The sequence below is a fragment of the Lygodium microphyllum genome, chromosome 21, assembly GCF_053477565.2.
Source record: "Lygodium microphyllum isolate KBCC chromosome 21, Lygodium_microphyllum_v1.1.10, whole genome shotgun sequence".
Lineage (NCBI taxonomy): Eukaryota > Viridiplantae > Streptophyta > Polypodiopsida > Schizaeales > Lygodiaceae > Lygodium > Lygodium microphyllum.
The window spans coordinates 5,031,551-5,055,659 of NC_141155.1; positions in this window are offsets into that span (position 1 = coordinate 5,031,551).

Genomic DNA, 24,109 nt, shown 5'->3' on the forward strand with positions numbered 1-24,109 from the left:
AAGTAGGAGAATTAGCTTTGATTGCTCAAGCTAGTAAGTAGTCTATGTCAATGGTCCTATGGCTAGGTTATAGGCTAGAATCATAAAAACCTAAGGCTAAAGGCTTGTCCAAGGTGAGATAGGGTGTTGCCACCTCAAAGCCACAAGAGGAACTCATATATACTTCCTATTTTCATCCAAGGAAAAGCCTCCTCTTGCCCATGTGCTCCCATGTGAAGAATACCAATGCTATTGGATAGTCTACAAGAGGTCCAATGAAGGGAAGCCATTTACTACATAAGGTGGTCCAATGAGGGCCTAGGACTACATTAGCATGTGGATTCAAGTAAGGAAGGGACCTCACATGCCTCCTCTTGTATAAAAACCCATTCACACCATCCTCTATCCACATGGGATAAGGACACTTGTCGTAACGTTATTGCATGGCTTCATAGGGGTCCAATGAGGTGCTAGGACATATTAGGCATGTGGATTCGAGTGTGGACTAGCCTCACACGCCTTCTCTCTTGTAGAAGAGCCTCCTCACACCTCTCACATCACCCTCTTGGCACATGGTGCAAGGACACTTGTCATGAGGCCATTGAATGGCCTCATAAGGGTCCAATAGCATTGTAGGACCAATTTGGAAGGCATTTTTGAGTCTTTCCCTTGCTTAGGCATGTAGGAGAGCCCTCATTCATGTTCATTATCATGAATCAAGTCTCCTTCTCTAGCAACCAAGGTGAGAAGTGGAGAGCCTACCTCAACAACTCTTGTGATGGATAGCAAAATCCACTCAAGAGCCATATTAATCATGCAAGCTTTGCAAGCTCTCTCTATCTACATCACTCTTAATCTATGTATTGAACTATGCTAAGAAAGATGAGTGATTATGTGCAAGGCAAGTACTTCTTTCTTGTAAACTACTTCTTCTTCAACCTCTAATTGACTCCCTCCTTGCTAGCTCTCTTCACCTTTGAAGGTGTTTGAGGTCTTGGGATGGAGGCCACTCATGTTAAGTTCATGTTGTTTTGTTGCAGTTATGTTGCATGAGGCTTGCCATCTTCATGCAATCAAGCTTGGGAAGGCAACAAATTGTATTGTAAACAAGTCTCCTTCAAGGAGAACCTATAATACAAACGCCTTTTGGAAGGGGGACTAGCTCCACACAAGTCCAGTTCTCAACAGTGTCTACTTTGCTTTCTCTCTCTTGATAGCTAGACTCTTCATGATTAAGCTAATTTGTGTGATGTTTTATGCTAGACTCCATCCATGCACTTAGGCCTTGTCTTTGATGCTATCTACTCTTCAAACTCTGGAACGAAGTTACTCACTTTAGTTAGCAATATGCGCATTAAAACTAACATAAGGCTATGAGTAAGAATCATAGTCAATGCTCTTAAAAAAATTAGAATGACTATGAGTTATATGTATGATGCTTTATGGTCAAGGATAATCTTAATTATGACGTTAGATGCTCTGAAGAATGTTTTTACCTTGCATAAGCAGTATTTATGGTTGTCTTCAAGGACAAAAATAAGTTCTGTAATGTTAGGACAAGTGTTCTACGAGCAAATGGTGTCGAGCATACGGCAAGAGGAGCCCAATGTGGACAGAGAGTCCTATATAAGGGCATGGCAGAGTGGATACTATTATGCCCATTTCCCTCTCTCTTAGAGAGACCTTTGATGCCACCGTCTCCTTGGAGCTACATCTTCACTTGAACCACTTTAAGATTTATACTTATGATGTTCCATTGGTAGAAGTTCTTCATTTCAATTGTACCCTCTCCTTTTACTAGGAGATGCATCTCCAAATGGTTACAAAACTCCTCATAATTATTCTCTTTCTCTCCCATAGATTTCTCTTTTTGAAGTCTCACCTTGATGCCTCATAGGAACTCATTCTTCTTGGGCAATAGAATTAGGTCATGTACACAACCACCTACCTTTTCATTGTACATAGCCACCTACCTTTTCATTGAGCATAATTTGGAAATGAAACTACATACAATTATCAACTTTTGCTTTAGATTTTCTCACCAAAAAAAGATTGTACATCTAGCTACTCATCCATAGGTTTGGAATATGAGACTAGATAATTAACCTCTTCACAACTATCTTAAGCACTCAAGCCTAATCTCCTAAAGAAATACAAAAGAAAAAAGTTTAATTTAGCTTTTTGTAGTAGAGGCTTGATAACACTTTTCTACTTATAATTAGAGGAGATAATAAAGCTCAAAGCTTATGCTTGAATATTCAAAAGGAGTGCTCTTACAAAAGAGAAGTATTAGAGATTAAGCCCCTATCAAAACCTTCTCTATAAGCTACATATCAATGAAGAGTAGTGACATGACAAACGTGCTTATCCAAGCATTGATGATGCCTTTAAAGCATATTAACACTTTAAGTAATCTAGATACCTAATCTAATACCCAATTCTTTTATACCAAATGTTGGGATTAGGGTGGATTATTCAATGTAGTGATCATTGCCAATACATGTGGTGTAAAAATTTAAGCAAGGATTAAAGAGAGTGTAGATGCAAGGTAGACTAGATTATATCACATAAAATAAGTACAAAGCATGCTCTTATATGAAGCATAAAAATATCTTGGTGACACAGAGGAGGACCTCATACACATGATATTATGGGTGACATCACATGATATTATGGATGACATCATATATGCCAACTAAGCAAATGAGTAAGCATATTTACTTTACACATAGCATGGCTTGACACATAAGCATATGATTTGGAAAAGATGTTTTCATACATGAGGTGCAACAAAGCCACACCTCACCTCTAAAGACCTCTTAACATGCTCAAGCTCATTCTAATACAAAACAAAATCTTTAGAACTTAGTATAAGTATCAACTACTTCACAACCACCCATCTGGAAGGATCCTTGGTATTCATATTAAATGGGACAATAGCACTGTTACTATTCTATGCCCCCCAACAAGGCTAAACCTAGACTCAGGCTTTGGAGAGATTTGGCAGACCTCAATATTGAAGGGGAGTGGTGCATACTGGGGGATTTCAACATGGTTGAGTCCAAAAGAGACAATCTTGGGGCATCTTCCCTTCTTATTGGCTCCGAAAAGAATAAATGGATAGAGTTCTCTTCCAAATGGGCCTTAAAAGATTTGGGGGAGGTCGATTCTGAGATTGCCTTTGTGAGCTTTACTTATGCTAGTTTACAACATGCTACGGTGGCCTCTAGACTTGACAGGTGCTATTTCTCTCATCACTCCGACTGGGTTCCGCACATAGTTAGCTTATCAGTTGATACAACCAAAGCTCTATCAGATCACTTTCCCTTGACAATTGAAATGAGCACAATAGAGCAGAGCTAGGGTGTTCCTAAGGGGGACAAGAATCTCTTAGTAAACGAGTCCCACCTTTTTGGTAACCTTGGTTTTAGGACTCGACTAAATCGGCCATAGAGAGACTTAAGTGGATTTAAAAAGTCAAAAAACCAACTCTTGGCGCTCCTTTGCTAAGAGAATCTAGTCTGCAATCAAGAGAGTAGGTCCCCAATTTAAAAAGCAACACGCCATCTCGCTTGGAGTGGCAGAGGAAGCTTTGGAGAGGTTGAACGCTCGCAAGCTTGAAGGATTAACCTCAGTCCAAGAACATGAGGAGTGGCTTCAAGCAAGGGAGATGGTTATAGAAGTTAAGAATGTAGAAATAGACAGAGTTAGAATTCGTTCCAAGGAAAGGGTGCTAAAAAGAGATGAAGCCTCACAAGGGTTTTTTTAAGGGCTTTGAAGATAAAGAACAAGCAAAGTATGATTAAGTTGATTAAAGATAATCAGGGGAACACTTTACGGACCCAAATGACATGGCTTTAGTAATGCTTGATCACCTTTCCAAGATTATAGGTCAAAAAGAGGAGCTGACCAAAGAGGTGGTGGGGGCAGCACAAACCAAAATATTCACTATGGTGAAAAAAGAAGTGACTTTGGAGGAGGCCAAGTATCCGGTTAGGAGCATCTCAAAGGAGGAGTGCAGGAAAGCTTTATTTGCTATGGGATTGGAAAAGTCTTCAAGATGGGATGGGATCATTGTTGAGTTTTTTTTAAGGAGTTCTTGTCCGAACTCCAGGAGTCTTTAGTCTTAGTTGCTAATCGAGCCTTCTTAAATGGGGATATGGAGGAGAGTATGCTAACGAGTCTCATAAAACCTATCCTTAAGCAAGTTAGCTGCTCCATGCTGAAGCATTGGAGGCCCATTTCTATGATGCCGGTTATCTACAAAATAGTGGCCAAAGTGGTGGCAGGAAGACTAGCTCCCATTCTCAACAAGATCTTGACTCTACATCAGCATGGCTTCATCAAAGGAAGATCGATATATGGCAACATCTTGGCAACCATGGTAGGTATTGATTATTCTCAGCTCATCAAATAGAAGTGTATCCTCCTCGAGCTAGATCTTGATAAGGCTTATGACAGAATTATGTGGTCTTTCATTTCCGAAGCAATGAACGCTTTGGGTTTTGGCCCTAGAATGAGTGAAGTTGTGTGGAGTTTGGGGAGGGGAGGCTTATCCCAACTTCTTTTTAATGGAAATATTGTACGGTCCTTTGGAGTAAATAGGTCCATAAGGCAAGACTGCCCGCTTGCACCTCTACTTTTTGCTATTTGCTCACTCCCTTTGGCCACTGCTTTGGAAGCTGAAGTAGGAAAGGGCAATCCAGGAGGGCTAAAACTTCCCGATAATAGCCAACTTTTGCTAAAGCTCTTTGCTGATGACTCCCTCCTTTTTCTTAGAGCTGATGCACAAGGTTTGAGAAACACATTCAACACTATTCAATTATTTGTTGTCGCCTCGAGATCTCAATGTAACATTGAGAAATCTAGATTAATCTCTTTAACTGAAGGAACTTCATTTGATCCGATGCTGGAATGGAGAGATTGTCCACAAAGGGGAAGTCTTTAGACACCTCGGAACTCCTCTCGGAGTGGAAATTTCCCACAAATAGAGATTTCAATGGGTGTGGGAAAAGGTGCTGAATAGGCTCAAAAGATGGGAGTTTGTGTTGTTACCAATCCAAGGTAGGGTGAAGATCATTAACATGTATATGATCCCTCTCATATCTTTTAACTCTCTGTTACTGAAAATGGCCAAAATTCACTGGAAATAATTTCTAAAGCTCATTAAGAGGTTCCTATGGAAGAATAGCACGAGATCCACAAACCCATGGCAGTGGTGTAGCTAGCAAAGAGTCGCTGCACTAAAACATAAGGGGGACTTGGAATTATTGATCCGATAATTCATGCCCAAGCCATGTGCGCTAAAAGTACGGTGTCTTTGGTATATGGTCAGCAAGCTTAGGCATAAATGGCAATGTACTGTTATGAGCAGGATAACAGGAGAGTTAGTAGATAAGTGTCAGAAAGTGGCATCCACTCTTGGGATGTGCAGAAGTGAGAGGTACTTCGAGAACTCTGCCATCCACTGGTCCTCGTGGCTATCTAAATATGGGTTGAATTTGGTGAATCCATTTTGGATAGAGGTGGTAAGAAAGGTCAACAACAAGGGAATAGTCCACTTGAAGGATGTATAGGATAAATCAAGGGCTCAATGGGTGGATCCGGAGATGCTTATCCAAAGGGGCTTTAGATCTTTGTATGAAGGGGTGCTAATAAATAGACTGCTACAAGTGGTGAATTGCCATCCAATTTCACTCAACGCCTCATCACTAACTTGGAGGTGCTGGAGATGGCCTCTTTATAGGTCCTTTCAGACCCCAAACACCAAGGAAGTGTATCTTGCTCTCGTGGAGCCACATGGGTGGGTGGAAGCAGCGAATAAAGTTTGGAAAAGAAATTGGAGCAAGGAGAGATGGGAACTGGTGGTAGGCAAGCTATGGGCGGCCAGGTTTGATGATCATGTGAAGTTCTTTTTGTGGAAAGTTCTTATGGGGGCCATCCCCACGGGAGTTAAGGTAGTAGCAAGAGGTATAGGAAGTGAAATCTGTTGTGGTTGCAGATCGGCTATATAAACAATGAACCATCTGTTTTTGGAGTGTCCCTATCTATCAAAATGTAGCTTTAGGTTGAGCAAGTGGGTTGGAAAAGTCTGGGGAGTTAAAGTTTTGAAATTGGAGTTGGTCTTGACTACCTTCGGAAAGCAGAACGATACAATGGAGGCTCTCTTGTATACCATATGCTTCAATTATCTTAAAAGAGTATGGTCCATTAGAAATGCTAGAATTTTTAATGGAGACGGAGATCAAGTGCAATTTCAGGACATCCTTTGAAATTGCATTCTTTCTCTTATAGGTCTTAGTAGCCGGTTGGGCAACTCTCAGGAATGAAAGCAGTTTCATTCGTTTGTCTGTTATAATCATGCTAGGAATATGGTCTAATGATGGGAGGATAGCATGAGTTTTTTGTACGAGGTGGGGGTACCTCCCTGTAAAGCTGAATCTGATAGACAGTCTTGTATATAATTCCTTTTTATTTCTTCTTTTTCTTTTGCCAAACTCCCCCCAACAGGGAGTAGAGATTGAATTATCTAAACAAGAAAAAAAAAAGTAAAAAGCGAGCTTATGGGAGCCATCCCTTACATCGGCCTCCTAGAGGAGTGTCACAACATACATATAGACAAGCCTAGGTTTCTCCTTACATGTTTTTGACAGCTCTAATCAGATGTGGTTCTCTCCCACAGCATCCCATAATTGATGCCATTCTGCACTTTGATCAAGCTTGTCCCATAATTCTAGGAGAGATGTGGCGTAGTCATGCAAAATCTCTTTGAGTGTGGGATTAGCATCTTCTCCTTGAAATAGCCTGTGGTTCCTGGCTTGCTAAATTCTTTTCAGGAAGAAGCAAGAGCTTTCTGTTAAGAACATGGTTTTTGTGGTTTCGTTACTTAGGTTGATATTCCCAAGGGCCAGATGATGTTTGACAACTTTGAAGCCCCAAGTTGAGAACATCCATCTCCTGAATCTGAATCCCACTCTTGAAATGTTGGGGCAGTCGAGGAAGAGGTGGGAGAGCGATTCCCCTTTGGTCCCACAGCTAGAGCTGATGTCCAGACCCAGTCCTCTAACTACTGTCTTTGCAATGGGTTTCAGGAACTCTTTCCAATGGATCTTTGCCATTTTCAGTAGGGGCCAGGAGTTGAAAGAGATTCAGGGGATCATGAAAGTGCTAATGACTCTGGCCCTAGCATGCATGGGAAGTAGAATGAACTCCCACCTTTTGATTTTCTTTTGTATTTTCTCTAGTACCCACCTAGCTCTTTGATTGTGAGAGATTAACACTCCCAAAGGGGTGCCCAAGTGACGAAATACCTCACCTTTTTAATGACTTTGCGCACCTAGCAGGAGGGGTCGAAGTTGTTTTCCTCTGTAAGTGAGATTAGTCTAGATTTCTCAATGTTGCACTTGGATCCTGATGTTGTGGAGAAGACATGGACTATCTCCAAGGCTTTCCTTAAAAATCGTTCCTCAACTTTTAAGAACATTAAAGCGTCATCGGCAAATAATTTGGCTAGCAGCTGCTCATTATTAGGCCCGAGTTCTAGACCACAAATTTCTCCTCTATCTGCTTTTGGCCAGCAAGATGCATTTTTGGCCAGCAAGTTTGGCATATTCGATACCTAGCATTGCCGCCAATATATTATCCATTATAGACCGCCCTTCGATGAAGCCATGTTGATGCGGTGTAATCGTGTTGTTGAGGACTGAGCTAAGTCTGCTTGCTAGTACTTTCCCAATTATCTTGTACATTACTGTCATCATTGTGATAGGCCTCTACTCTTTAAGGGAGGAGCATGCGACTTGTTTCGGGATTGGTTTGATTAGACCTTTTGAGATTGTTGGTTCCATCAGACCTTGTCTAAAGGCTCTCTTCGCTAAGAAGGTGGTTGTCTCCTGGAGCTCTTCCCAAAATTCCTTGGAGAATTCCATCGTTAGTCCATCCCATCCCGGTGACTTGTCCGCTCCCATAGAAAACAAAGCTTCATTGCATTCTTCAGCGGAAATGATTAGATCTAGCCAATAGCTCTGCTCCTGCGACACTCTCTTTTTAACTGTTTGTCTGCGCTTCCCTGGCTGATTGTGATTCACTTTTCGGTTGGCCTATAATTCGGGCTAGGTGGTTGAGCATTGTTTGTGCCATTACGTCTGGATCAGAGCTTGTGACGCCTTGCTCATCCTTGAGAGCTCGTAGAAAATAATTATGGCTGGCTTCCTCTTTCTTTAGAATCGGGTCTTTGGAGAGGATTCGGGCTTTTTCTAGTTCTGCAGCATGCAGATCTGAAAGGACCTTCCTTGCTTCCAGCCAACTGGTTGTGGTCCTGTTCGGAGGCTTTGCCTTGCATCTTGAGATTGTTGATCCTGAGGACTGATTCGTTGGCCTGAAAGTTCAATTCTGCTTGATGTTTTGCTAGCTTTGGCCCTAATAGCTTTATGGTATTTTGCATTTTCTTGACAAAGTTTCTCCAAGGGTTCAGTGCCCCTCTTTTAGTCCTCTCTTGAAGATCTTAAATAGCTGATTTGGTGAGGGCTCGAAACGAGGGATTCTTAAAGAGGTGGGCTCCAGTTATTAACAGCTTATTCTTTCCTTTCTTTTGGGGTGAGGTTGGCATCGTTGCAGCAGCTCAGGTTAAGCACTATTAGGAAGTGATCGGAGATTATTTTGGAGAAATTGACTATGAGTTCCAACGAATGTGGAACCCAATCTGCCTGGTGTGAGCAGTACCATCTATCGAGTCTTGCAAGTGTTGACACATGTTGTAGGCTTGTGTAGGTAAACCTGGGATCATCTCTCGAGGGGCCAGCTTTCCAAAGGTCCATGAGGGCCCATTTGGTCGAGAGATGATTCCATTTGTTTCACTTTGAGCTCGAGAGAATGGAGGCTACTCCTGACCTGTCACACCTGGATTCGACCATGTTAAAATTGCCTGTAATGCACCACTCCCCATCTAGTTGAAGCTCGGCAAGGTCCGATCAAAGTTTCCCTCTGGCTTTTGCATTGTTTGGAGCATATACATTTACAACTGTGAAGGAAAGGCCGGCCCATTTAATGTGGATTCCAAGAGCTCGAGCGGACCTGTGATTGAATACTACTTGGGGTTCCAGTTCTCTGTCAACAAGAGAGAGTACGCCGCTGCTACCATTAGCACCTTCGCCGTAGAAGACAAGCTTCTTGTCGAAGTTTTGTTTCCTAGGTTTCCTGCATCAAGGTGATGCTCTTGGATTGCCCAAAAATCCACTTGCTTCTCGGTCTTAACTTCGGACCAAAAGAGGGTGTTTTTCCCCCTTGACTTGATACCTTTGACATTCCAGGATCTTAATTTGATCTGCCTCATGAGATAGAGAGGGGGACAAACTCTTCTACTCCTGACATGATTCCTTTGACATTCCACGATCTAAGATCGGACTGCTTCATGAAATTGAAAGTGGAACAAATTCTTCTACCTCGGCCTCTAAGAAGAGAGCTTCTTCGGCTTGGAGAGGTTGTTCAAGCTGTTGATTTCGGTCTTCCTTGGGGGGAGCAATCTTATCATCCCTGCTGTACGAGTCCCCTAGGGCCTCAAAGAAGTTTCGTAGGCCGATCGCACCTCACGGTGCATCAGGGGGGAGCTTATCTTTTTCCCTTGCCAATGATTTGCATTTCTTTAATGACAAGGGAGGAATTACAGACCACTCCAGAGTTTGGTCTTGTTGAGGGAGTGCCGGTAGCCCAACTTTTTGGATTGAGTGTGTTCTTCTTTGAGTGGCTGGTGCTTTGAAAGAGAGATCTTTACATGCAGCTAAGGAGACTGATTTGGTACTCTTAAGAACTTGTTTTCCTTTATTAGCTTTGCCCTCTTTTATCATGTCCTTAATTTTCTTCACCGTCTTCTTCTGGATTCCACTAATTTATTCTTGTATAATTTCTACTTCCGTGTTGACGTGAATTTCCTCCATATTAGCAGGACCCTCTTCTTTGGAAGGCTCCCCCTTCTCTTCCATATGAACAAGGGCATTGATTTCCTTGGATAAGAGATGACAGTCTCGGGCAAAGTGCCCAAAGCCATTATATTTAAAAATGCCCCAAAGAAGGTGTCGAATTTCAACTGAATCACCTTCAGACCAGCTCCTACATTGATGATCATATTTTCAAGGGGAACATCGTTGATGTCCCAATTGATGCATAATTTGTTCAACATTTTGCCCTTACTTCTATTAGTTGGCACAAATAGGGGGGTTCGCAGATTAGATGCAAGTTCTCTTAGGCTGCCCCAAAGCCAGACCGGGAGGTTCACAAATTCCACCCACACAATATTTAAGTTTTGAACAGATTCAGCTGAATCAAAAACCGGATCCCAATGGAAGACACATACTAATATCTAACATCCACCCGGAGGCCAGAAACTTGCTCTTGTAGTTCTTTTTTGGGGTTTTGCATGTTTCCCATGCCTGTCTCACGGTAGGCGATCTTCATGTATCCCTTTTACTTTTTGAATATACCTCAACACATAGATCAACCCATGATATTCAATCGGTAAACAACCAGCTTCTATTAGTAATGTAGAGTACCGGGTGGTGGTCCTCACTCCCAAATATCGACGAATGAAGCTCTTCTGTAGTTTCTCGATTTCATCTCACATACTTGTTGAAATACTTCCGTCCCATAATTCAACCCCGTATAACATTGTTTGCATGACATAAGCCTCAAAGAGTATACATCAGATTTTCCAGCTGTTGATGTCTTTACAATTACATATTGTTGAGAGAGAGAGAGAGAGAGACAAGAGGATAGAGTTTGAGCTTGAGAGGATGGTGTGAGAGAGAGGATAGAGCTTAAGCTTGAGCTTGAGAGGGAGAGCTTGAGGTTGAGAGAGAGAGGCTTGCATGAGAAATCTTTAGCTTGAGATAGCTTGAGCTAGAGAGAGATTGAGAGGGGAGAGAGGCAAGAGGAGAGACTAGAGTACTTCAACAAAAACAGTCAAGAACTAAGGATGAGAAAGATAGAGAGAGGCTAGCGGATGAGAATCCCGGAGACAGAAAGAGACTTGAGGCTCCAAAGTGCTAACACTAAAAACATACGACAAAAACGGCTAAAAATGGCATAAAATTGGACCTGAGCTACAGCTGGATTTTTAGATTTATATTTGTTTGATGTACAAGACTTTTGGTCCTTTGTATGCAAAAGATTGAGGCAATACCCTTTTGCTGAAATTTGCAGCTTATTGCACTTGATTTGAGTATACACCCGTGTTTTTGTTGCCATGGCTTCTACTTCGTCCTCATCATCGGACACGAAGAGTTGATGGAGATCAAATGGTTTGATGGCCAAGGTTTCGATCTATGGCAAGATCGTATGCATGGCATCCTCCTCCTTAAAGATTGTGAAGATGCTTTGGAAGGGGTGAAGCCACAGGCACTTAGTGATCAAAATTTAGTGATCAGAATGGGCCAAACTCAACATGAAGGCTATGGCCTACATGAAGATGGCAGTGCATGATGATATCATCACCGATATCAAAGGGTTGGACAGTGCTTATGCAATTTGGCAAAAGCTACGAGCCACCTATGTGAATGTCATACCTATTCTGGTCCATCTTATGTGGAAGCTAGTCAATATGCGCATAGATGAGTCAAAGCCAGCTTCTGAGCACTGAAGTGCATTCTCAGGCGTACTTTATTAGTTGCAAGACATAGGTCTTCAAGCTTTCGATGGCATGGTTAAGGCCATTTTTCTATTGATGACATTGCCAAAGCCCTTTGAGACATTAGTTGTTTCCCTAAGCAATAGTGCTACCTTGTCCTATAATAGCATGTGTGGCTCTATTCTCAACGAAGAGATTAGACGTAAGTCCAGTGGAGAAGGCAATACATCAGCCCTTAGTGCACGAGGGAGGACTAGATAAGAGGGAAGGAAATACACAAAAGAGAAATAGCAGTAAATATAAAGGGAAGAATAAGCAGTAGGAAGTCACTTGTTATCAGTGTTGCCCTAAGGGTCACAAGAAGCATGATTGCAGGTACTTCAAGAAAGAACAAGATAGAAAGAGAAATGCATCAAAGAAGGGAGAGAATAAAGTTGATGTATCATAAACTTCAAAGAACAAGGAGAAAGAGAATGCAAATATGACTTCAAGTGTTGTTATTGAAGAGCTTTCAGATGTTGAAGACATCCTATTTGCTACTCTTTCATGTGATGATGCATTTACATTGAATGCCCAAGACATGCATGTTACGAAGACCGATGTCATTGATGCTTTGATGATAGTGGAAGATATACTTTCACAGACTTGGATAGTAGACTCAAGTGCCTCTTTTCATGTTACTCCATGCTTGGAGTGTTTTTCTTCTTATGAGGCAAGCAGCTATGGAAATGTTTATCTTGGTAACAACCATGCCTGCACAATAGATGGAATTGACGCTATGCACTTGTCTTTGGACAATGGCCAAGAGCTTTTGCTCAAGGATGTCTGACATTAAGAAGAGATTGCTATATGTTGATCAGCTAGATTTGCATGGATACATGTAACGTGTCCCCTAGAATCATCCCGAACACGTCTTAGCAGTCCATTGGAAAGGATGTCTAGAAAGCTCCGCTCGGCACTCCCATGGAATGTTACGGGACTTGCGATCTAGGTCTTCCCGCGTCTGCTACGTAGCGGAAGTATCCTGGCCGTTCCCACTTAGGATCGACCTGAATTTGGGTTTTCCTGTTTGGTCATTAGCTAGCAGCAACTAGCGTCAAACCCGAGCGAACTACTTTACGCAGAAACGCCAGGTCCGAAGCGGAATCACGCTGCACTTGGTTCAAGGAGAATGGGAAACGAGAGGGATGCAAGGCTCAACCTCTCTGCCATAAGGCATAGTCCCATTCCGTTCCCCTAAAACAGCGTGAATCGGGTAATAGGTAATTCTAAGACATCGTTCTCGTTATTTGTTTTGGTGATGCTGATCATCCTTCTGTTTGTCCAAGATTTTGAGAAAAGTTCCCGGCTAACCGGGACCACCCATCCATAGGACGGACCCATGATCCATCCTCCGCACTTTCCTCGGTTTGTTTTAGTTATGTAATTATCTAACACATTAATTTGACATATAACAATCAGCTTCTTTAATTAACCCTGTTAAGCACTGGTTCCTTCACGTAATCTTATCACGTGACATAGAAAAACAATATCAAACAACTTCTTTATTATCATTTCATCATTTTATCTTTGGAATACAAGGAGTTCCGCCCGTAGGCTTGTCCATAATCCGCCCGAAGGCTTATCCAGTAATCCGCTAGGGATCACTATTCCAAGCTTCTGCCTGTAGACTAGTATGCGGGCCTCGAGATCCAATCCCGAGTCACGTTAGCCTCTTGTGCAGGACCCGGAAGGCGAGGGATTTACAGCCAGAGCCCCCCCTGGCACCCAAGCGTCCTCCTGCTCCAAGTAGAGCTCAACGGAAAGACCTCTCGCGGCGGGTTCGGTCCACGTTCCCGGCGCGATCAACAACCCCCTTGGTTAGGGTCAGGCAGGCAGTCGGGGGTAACTGAAGCTGCCTCTCCCTTCAGGCCCTCAACCTGAAGCATTTAGATATCTTTTCATCCTTTAGTTCCTTGAGCAAACAATGCAAACAGTGCTTTCTAAACTATTACAAGCACAATCAATTTCAGTGGTCGTTTATTTGGCCAACTGTTAAGGAGTGAATCTTTCTCTCCGAATGCATCCAGCATTTGATCTGGGATCAATTGCGACTTGGCAAGATCCCCAAGGGTTTGTTTGTTCACCCTTTTGTCCTTGGGTTAGGGCCATACCCTGTTAACCCAACTTAACCAATACCTTAGGTTTTATTAATAGTAAATCATGGCGACCATGTCGCTTCAATTTATTGATTGGTCATTTGCTTCCAAGCAAATACCTAACTCTCTTTTTTCTTGGCAATTATTCCCCAAGAAAGGTGATGTAACAGGATGATTACTCATCCTCTTGTAAGTTAAATTTGCGCAAGAATCTGCCAACCTCATTCTAAGGATCGGCAAAACTTTCTTGTGATCAAACCACAAGGCTATGCGACGTTGCAACTTGTTGCACAAGTGTCGCCTCCATTCCAAGAGATCATTTCGCCTAATGAATGGCGTATTCAGGTCACGGAATTAACTTTAGACGAGAAGGAGGGTTTAGGGTGTCTTTTTTTTACCCAACCCATCCCTAATTTCCCTAAATCGACAACGTTTAGTCCTAGGGTTCCAACTCAATTCGAGTTTCATCATTTTGGACGCTTGGTCCTTAAGGTAGGAATCCTAGCTTATTGTTTACATGAGCATCCAATTAGCTCAACATTTTTTTGGAAATATGGTTTGGACTATTGGTTTTGAAGGTTCCGACTTAGCGACAATGGGAAAACTTGGCCGAATCCTTAATGTGCTAATCCCTAGTTAATGTTTGGGGTATCTATCGTATTGACTGAACCATACCCATGTGAATCCTTTGTGACTAGGTGATTTGGGTAATTCACTATGCTTGTCTCGCGACAAGGATGAATCCTTCCTAGAGATAATAAAGTAGATCTAAAGGAGGAAAAATAGTTGCAACTACCGCAATACATGTAAACACGTGATTCATTGCTTCTACGCATCACATGGTTCACAATAACTCTATCTTTCCTTGGTATAGTAAAAATGCATGATAATCTGGGTACTAACTTTCCTAGGACCTACTAGGACTTACATCAAATAACCATGCCTACAACCTTGTTGTCTACACTTTAGAATCTCATGCTTTGATAAACCATGCGACCTTTCCTAAATACGGCTCCTGATGAATGAAATTTATGCATGATGACTATGCAACACGCAACTTTCCCCTAGCTACAATGTAGTTAATGAAGTTCATACCAAACTAAAGCTAGTGTTAACTTATTCCATGTTACATGCTACTTGCAAGTCCATAAGATCATTTTCGTACTCTTCTATTTCTTTTCGGATAATATCTTATGGGTGTTAACTTTTCCTCATTAATCATTACAAGGAAGATGTTGCCTAAAATGCGGCACACGCTTATTCCCACCATGTCTAGTAACCAAATGCACTTATCAATTTCATTTCTTTGCCCTATATGTTTAGACTCATTACTTTGATAATGTTCCAAAATAGCAACATGCAGCTAGTCTTCTAAGGCGGACAACTCTGGAAATGCAACTGTTTCAATTTCATGACATGCATCAACCTTGACTAATGTTTAAAGAGATAATTTATCAAATGTATTTTTAACGCTGCCACATGCATTAAAAATAAGCGTAAAATGCATTCTCCCTTATGGAATTAAGCGTGCCTAAACATTTCTTTGTGTGAGAAAAAAAACCTGGACTTGTGGGCTCGGGGAGATATCCACTTGAATGCTTGGAGATGAACCTCCCGCAGGCGCACTTTGTGACTTTTTTTTTTTGGGGCCATCGCAGGCATGGTTTCGGCTTCTGGTTTGCCTTTGCGGTCTATGAATTGACTTGGCTTGGTATGCAGCCTCCAGACCTTTGCCTTTTTCCCTCGTACGCAGGAGATTCCTTTGCGGGACTTTGGATAAATGGTGCTTGGGGAAGAGGGCTTTATGAGTTCTTTAGGAAAAACCGGGTGGCTAGGAATGGGTTCACGGATGGCTTGTGGCCTTTGAAGTCTAATTACGGGAAGCCTCTTACGAAGGATCTTGCGTAAGGCTTTATAGCTTCTTCCTCTTCTCTTCAAAGTCCCGGGGGGGGGGGGGGGTATGAATGGACTTATGGGGATCTAGTGGGAAGGGGGCTTAAGAAAGCCCCCTTAGAAGCTTCTTAAGAAGCTTCTAAGAAGCTTCTAGGCTTCTGTAGCAACGTCGGGGGGGGGGGGGGGGGTCGTGATCAAGGCGAGGTGGCGGCGGGCTGTGGCGGCCTGGCGGACTGTGGCGGCGGACTATGGCGGCTGGCGGCTTCCTGCACGGCGGCGACGGCACCCTGGTCTCCCTCCTTTCCCCAATGGCGGGGCAGCAGCGTCCCCTCCTCCCTCTCACAGCACCGTCCCCCTTTTTCTCCCTCTTCTCTCCCTAACGGGAGTTCATATAGGCAAGGGGGGGGGAGGGAAGAGAAAGCCTCCACACACGTGGCCAGTGCATGGGTTCCCCCCCTCCCATGCAGGCCACGACTCATCCATGGGCCATCCCCCCACACTCCCTCTTCTCCAGCCATGCATCGGCTGGGGAAAAGGGATTAAAGTAAAAAAAATTTGCCTTGAATATTCAAAATTGCCCCTCCCAAGAGGGTGTTTACGCGGGAATTTCGATTTTGAACCTCGGCTTGCTTTTTCCAATGCGAATGGTCTCGATTTCTCATGTGCAGGTTACACATTATACTGCCGGTAGATCCAATATGTGGGATAACCTTTGTACAAGGTTTACGCAGTGTGCGGGAAGTCAATATTTACGGTACGCAGTGTGCGGGAAGTCAATATTCACGGTTGGGAATATTACATTCTCTTCCCCTTAGAAGAATCGAGATGTCCTCATCTCGAGATAAACTGGGGATATTTATGGTTGAGAGTGCTTATCATCCACCCACGTGGTATCCTCCCCGGGATAATCTTCCCACTGGACGAGGCAAGGTTCTAGATCTTAACTGTCTCTCCCTAACATCTAAAATCTTGTGCGGCCTTAGTTCAAGGACTCCTTGACTAGGCATTGCAATATGTTGGTCATCAAGTACATGGTTAGGGTTAGGTACATACTTCATTCCTCAATAGACTGATATGGAATACATTATGAACCTTTAGGTTTTCAGGGAGTTGCAGTCTATAAGCATTAGGTCTTAAGCACTCGAGGATCTTGTATGGTCCACAATACCTTGGACTTAGCTTCCTGCAATCTCCTAAGGATAGAGAACTCTTCTTTGGGCATACGTGAATGAAGACCATGTCTCCTTCCTCAGATATTCTACTTTGACACTTCAAATCCGTGTATGCCTTCTGTCTATCCTTCGCAGCTTTGATGTCCCGAGAAAGTGAAATCATGAGCTTCGCACAATCTCTTCTGTTTAAGTAACTGGCTTGCCGGTATACATGCTCTCATTCTATAGTAGACATGTCCATTATTGACAGAGAATTCATGACCTTTGGCCTATAGCTTTTGTTCCTGGTCCTTGATAGAGATTTCCCTTAGCACCTTTTTATAGGCTAGATCATGGCATGCTTCCTCTCTAGCTAGTTCGAAAATAGGGTTGCTTGGCATAGATACCTTTGTAGCTAGAGATCTAGCTATTGATGGATTCTGCAAGATTAGGGAATTTAGGAATGCCTTGCGACTGAGTGCATCAGCAACTACATACTCCTTTCCAGTTCGGTACTTGATCTTAAGGTCATACTCCTCCAGCACTTCAATCAACTGACATTGCCTCATGTTGAGCTTGTTCTAGGTAAAGTTCCACTTGAGACTTTTTTATGATCAGTCACTAGTGTAAACTTGTTACCCCGCAGGTAGTGTCTCCGAAGCTTGACAACTAAAAGTTCAAGATCATGGGTAGCATAATTCTTTTCATGGCTCTTCAGTTTCTTGAAGATTAGGCTATAGGATGACTTTTCTACATAAGCATGCTAGTATCAGTTACTACCTCTACTCCTTACTGTGGTCTAGAAGTTTTAGGATCGGTACTAATACCAAACTTTGCTTCAACCTATCAAAGCTAGTTTGTTCGGTAGTTGACCATGCAATGGATGTTTGCTTCTTCAATAATTCTGTCAAAGGTGCTGCAAATAAAGCATAGTTTTTGATGAAGACCCCATACCGTCTTGTCAATCCAAGAAAGCTGAGTATTTCTTTGACAGTTGTTGGTATTTGGCCATCCTAGAACATTTCCAACTTAGGCTGGCTCCACTAAGATTCCTTCTACCGATATGATGAATCCCGGATAACCAATTTGATGTTTGGGGAATGCACATTTCGTCATCTTATCATACAGCTTGTATGACCTCCTTGTCTCAAGGAAAATCCGAAGTTGGGGCTCATGATCTTCTTCCTGTTTGGAATAGTCTAGAGTGTCATCAAAGAAGACGAGCACAAAGTTTATCAAGATATGGTCTAAAGATATCCTTCATTAACCTATTGAATGTGGCAGGCACATTCGTAAGCCCTAATGACATAGCTAGAACTCAAAGTGTCCATATCTAGTGTTGAAGGTCGTCTTTGGGGTATCTTCTTCCTTGATTCCTATCTGATAGTAACCAGACCTAAAATAATCTTGGAGAAGATCTTGGCATCCTGAAGACTATCAAGAAGCTCATCTATTCTAAGAATATGATATTTGTTCTTGACTGTTGATTGATTCAACCCACAGTGATCAATATATAGTTGAAGTGTTCCATCTTTCTTTTTCTGGAACAGTACTGGTGCTTCCCAAGGTGAACTGCTAGGACGGATGTAGCCCTAATCTAGTAGTTGCTTGAGTTGTTCCTTCAACTCAATTGCTTCCGATATAGACATTCTATAGGGTCTCTTCGCAATTGGCGCAGCTCCTATTACTAGCTTGATCTCATGATCTACTTCACTTTGAAGCGAGAGTTCTGTTAACTCTTCAGAAGCTACGTCCACGTATTTCTTCAGCCAAGTGACCAAATCACTTTACTTCTTTATCAATATTCATAGTCAAGACAATCGGAAAAAAAAGTTTTATTCCATTCATATCAACATAGTCCTTTCGAGGTATAATTATTTCTTGGGGCGATGGAACAAGTTGATACATTAATTCGAAGAGAATAAGATATTATTGCATTCAGCTACAGGAACTGAGTAGTAGTACGGATTGGGGTCATCGATTTTCAGGAATCGATAGTTCATTGGAAGATAAGGGTATCTTTTCCTTTGATATCCATTCTTCTCATGACGTCCCAAAACCTTGATTCGGTCGGTAGGGATTCTTTGAATCACTTCTCCGTACACATACTTATTCTGGTTAACCCTTCGACCTCCAACCTGTAGGGTCGCGTTTGCATGAGCCTGAACAAAGACGAACAGCTTTACGATCTTCAAATCCTCCATCCACTTGATTCTCTTCAAGTTAATTTGAAGGTACGCAGGTCGATAGGCAGTTATGTAATAGATCCCTGAAACACCCATCCATCTCTGTTCCATGTACACAGGCAATGGATTGTAAATGCGGTCTAGGATGTTCATCATCTCAACCCTTTGTCGATAATCTATGGAATGCATCGCGGTCATAAACATGACTCAGAACACTAAGAATTTGTTCCATGCTTCATAATTCTGCAAGACAGCATTAAAAGTAAGGAAATGTTTGGGACAGTAGCATTTGCTTTACTTCATCTTATTAAAATTTCCTAAAAACAAGTCCTTTGTTGGTTTGCTCTGATACCAACTGTAACGTGTCCCCTAGAATCATCCCGGACACGTCTTAGCAGTCCATCGGAAAGGATGTCTAGAAAGCTCCGCCCGGCACTCCCATGGAATGTTACGGGACTTGCGATCTAGGTCTTCCCGCGTCTGCTACGTAGCGGAAGTATCCTGGCCGTTCCCACTTAGGATCGACCTGAATTTGGGTTTTCCTGTTTGGTCATTAGCTAGCAGCAACTAGCGTCAGACCCGAGCGAACTACTTTACGCAGAAACGCCAGGTCCGAAGCGGAATCACGCTGCACTTGGTTCAAGGAGAATGGGAAACGAGAGGGATGCAAGGCTCGACCTCTCTGCCATAAGGCATAGTCCCATTCCGTTCCCCTAAAACAGCGTGAATCGGGTAATAGGTAATTCTAAGACATCGTTCTCGTTATTTGTTTTGGTGATGCTGATCATCCTTCTGTTCGTCCAAGATTTTGAGAAAAGTTCCCGGCTAACCGGGACCACCCATCCATAGGACGGACCCATGATCCATCCTCCGCACTTTCCTCGGTTTGTTTTAGTTATGTAATTATCTAATACATTAATTTGACATATAACAATCAACTTCTTTAATTAACCCTGTTAAGCACTGGTTCCTTCACGTAATCTTATCACGTGACATAGAAAAACAATATCAAACAACTTCTTTATTATCATTTCATCATTTTATCTTTGGAATACAAGGAGTTCCGCCCGTAGGCTTGTCCATAATCCGCCCGAAGGCTTATCCAGTAATCCGCTAGGGATCACTATTCCAAGCTTCTGCCCGTAGACTAGTATGCGGGCCTCGAGATCCAATCCCGAGTCACGTTAGCCTCTTGTGCAGGACCCGGAAGGCGAGGGATTTACAGCCAGAGCCCCCCCTGGCACCCAAGCGTCCTCCTGCTCCAAGTAGAGCTCAACGGAAAGACCTCTCGCGGCGGGTTCGGTCCACGTTCCCGGTGCGATCAACAACCCCCTTGGTTAGGGTCAGGCAGGCAGTCGGGGGTAACTGAAGCTGCCTCTCCCTTCAGGCCCTCAACCTGAAGCATTTAGATATCTTTTCATCCTTTAGTTCCGTGAGCAAACAATGCAAACAGTGCTTTCTAAACTATTACAAGCACAATCAATTTCAGTTGTCGTTTATTTGGCCAACTGTTAAGGAGTGAATCTTTCTCTCCGAATGCATCCAGCATTCGATCTGGGATCAATTGCGACTTGGCAAGATCCCCAAGGGTTTGTTTGTTCACCCTTTTGTCCTTGGGTTAGGGCCATACCCTGTTAACCCAACTTAACCAATACCTTAGGTTTTATTAATAGTAAATCATGGCGACCATGTCGCTTCAATTTATTGATTGGTCATTTGCTTCCAAGCAAATACCTAACTCTCTTTTTTCTTGGCAATTATTCCCCAAGAAAGGTGATGTAACAGGATGATTACTCATCCTCTTGTAAGTTAAATTTGCGCAAGAATCTGCCAACCTCATTCTAAGGATTGGCAAAACTTTCTTGTGATCAAACCACAAGGCTATGCGACGTTGCAACTTGTTGCACAAGTGTCGCCTCCATTCCAAGAGATCATTTCGCCTAATGAATGGCGTATTCAGGTCACCGAATTAACTTCAGACGAGAAGGAGGGTTTAGGGTGTCTTTTTTTTACCCAACCCATCCCTAATTTCGCTAAATCGACAACGTTTAGTCCTAGGGTTCCAACTCAATTCGAGTTTCATCATTTTGGACGCTTGGTCCTTAAGGTAGGAATCCTAGCTTATTGTTTACATGAGCATCCAATTAGCTCAACATTTTTTTGGAAATATGGTTTGGACTATTGGTTTTGAAGGTTCCGACTTAGCGACAATGGGAAAACTTGGCCGAATCCTTAACGTGCTAATCCCTAGTTAATGTTTGGGGTATCTATCGTATTGACTGAACCATACCCATGTGAATCCTTTGTGACTAGGTGATTTGGGTAATTCACTATGCTTGTCTCGCGACAAGGATGAATCCTTCCTAGAGATAATAAAGTAGATCTAAAGGAGGAAAAATAGTTGCAACTACCGCAATACATGTAAACACGTGATTCATTGCTTCTACGCATCACATGGTTCACAATAACTCTATCTTTCCTTGGTATAGTAAAAATGCATGATAATCTGGGTACTAACTTTCCTAGGACCTACTAGGACTTACATCAAATAACCATGCCTACAACCTTGTTGTCTACACTTTAGAATCTCATGCTTTGATAAACCATGCGACCTTTCCTAAATACGGCTCCTGATGAATGAAATTTATGCATGATGACTATGCAACACGCAACTTTCCCCTAGCTACAATGTAGTTAATGAAGTTCATACCAAACTAAAGCTAGTGTTAACTTATTCCATGTTACATGCTACTTGCAAGTCCATAAGATCATTTTCGTACTCTTCTATTTCTTTTCGGATAATATCTTATGGGTGTTAACTTTTCCTCATGAATCATTACAAGGAAGATGTTGCCTAAAATGCGGCACACGCTTATTCCCACCATGTCTAGTAACCAAATGCACTTATCAATTTCATTTCTTTGCCCTATATGTTTAGACTCATTACTTTGATAATGTTCCAAAATAGCAACATGCAGCTAGTCTTCTAAGGCGGACAACTCTGGAAATGCAACTGTTTCAATTTCATGACATGCATCAACCTTGACTAATGTTTAAAGAGATAATTTATCAAATGTATTTTTAACGCTGCCACATGCATTAAAAATAAGCGTAAAATGCATTCTCCCTTATGGAATTAAGCGTGCCTAAACATTTCTTTGTGTGAGAAAAAAAACCTGGACTTGTGGGCTCGGGGAGATATCCACTTGAATGCTTGGAGATGAACCTCCCGCAGGCGCACTTTGTGACTTTTTTTTTTTGGGGCCATCGCAGGCATGGTTTCGGCTTCTGGTTTGCCTTTGCGGTCTATGAATTGACTTGGCTTGGTATGCAGCCTCCAGACCTTTGCCTTTTTCCCTCGTACGCAGGAGATTCCTTTGCGGGACTTTGGATAAATGGTGCTTGGGGAAGAGGGCTTTATGAGTTCTTTAGGAAAAACCGGGTGGCTAGGAATGGGTTCACGGATGGCTTGTGGCCTTTGAAGTCTAATTACGGGAAGCCTCTTACGAAGGATCTTGCGTAAGGCTTTATAGCTTCTTCCTCTTCTCTTCAAAGTCCCGGGGGGGGGGGGGGGGGTATGAATGGACTTATGGGGATCTAGTGGGAAGGGGGCTTAAGAAAGCCCCCTTAGAAGCTTCTTAAGAAGCTTCTAAGAAGCTTCTTAAGAAGCTTCTAAGAAGCTTCTTAAGAAGCTTCTAAGAAGCTTCTAGGCTTCTGTAGCAACGTCGGGGGGGGGGGGGGGGTCGTGATCAAGGCGAGGTGGCGGCGGGCTGTGGCGGCCTGGCGGACTGTGGCGGCGGACTATGGCGGCTGGCGGCTTCCTGCACGGCGGCGACGGCACCCTGGTCTCCCTCCTTTCCCCAATGGCGGGGCAGCAGCGTCCCCTCCTCCCTCTCACAGCACCGTCCCCCTTTTTCTCCCTCTTCTCTCCCTAACGGGAGTTCATATAGGCAAGGGGGGGGGAGGGAAGAGAAAGCCTCCACACACGTGGCCAGTGCATGGGTTCCCCCCCTCCCATGCAGGCCACGACTCATCCATGGGCCATCCCCCCACACTCCCTCTTCTCCAGCCATGCATCGGCTGGGGAAAAGGGATTAAAGTAAAAAAAATTTGCCTTGAATATTCAAAATTGCCCCTCCCAAGAGGGTGTTTACGCGGGAATTTCAATTTTGAACCTCGGCTTGCTTTTTCCAATGCGAATGGTCTCGATTTCTCATGTGCAGGTTACACATTATACTGCCGGTAGATCCAATATGTGGGATAACCTTTGTACAAGGTTTACGCAGTGTGCGGGAAGTCAATATTTACGGTACGCAGTGTGCGGGAAGTCAATATTCACGGTTGGGAATATTACATTCTCTTCCCCTTAGAAGAATCGAGATGTCCTCATCTCGAGATAAACTGGGGATATTTATGGTTGAGAGTGCTTATCATCCACCCACGTGGTATCCTCCCCGGGATAATCTTCCCACTGGACGAGGCAAGGTTCTAGATCTTAACTGTCTCTCCCTAACATCTAAAATCTTGTGCGGCCTTAGTTCAAGGACTCCTTGACTAGGCATTGCAATATGTTGGTCATCAAGTACATGGTTAGGGTTAGGTACATACTTCATTCCTCAATAGACTGATATGGAATACATTATGAACCTTTAGGTTTTCAGGGAGTTGCAGTCTATAAGCATTAGGTCTTAAGCACTCGAGGATCTTGTATGGTCCACAATACCTTGGACTTAGCTTCCTGCAATCTCCTAAGGATAGAGAACTCTTCTTTGGGCATACGTGAATGAAGACCATGTCTCCTTCCTCAGATATTCTACTTTGACACTTCAAATCCGTGTATGCCTTCTGTCTATCCTTCGCAGCTTTGATGTCCCGAGAAAGTGAAATCATGAGCTTCGCACAATCTCTTCTGTTTAAGTAACTGGCTTGCCGGTATACATGCTCTCATTCTATAGTAGACATGTCCATTATTGACAGAGAATTCATGACCTTTGGCCTATAGCTTTTGTTCCTGGTCCTTGATAGAGATTTCCCTTAGCACCTTTTTATAGGCTAGATCATGGCATGCTTCCTCTCTAGCTAGTTCGAAAATAGGGTTGCTTGGCATAGATACCTTTGTAGCTAGAGATCTAGCTATTGATGGAT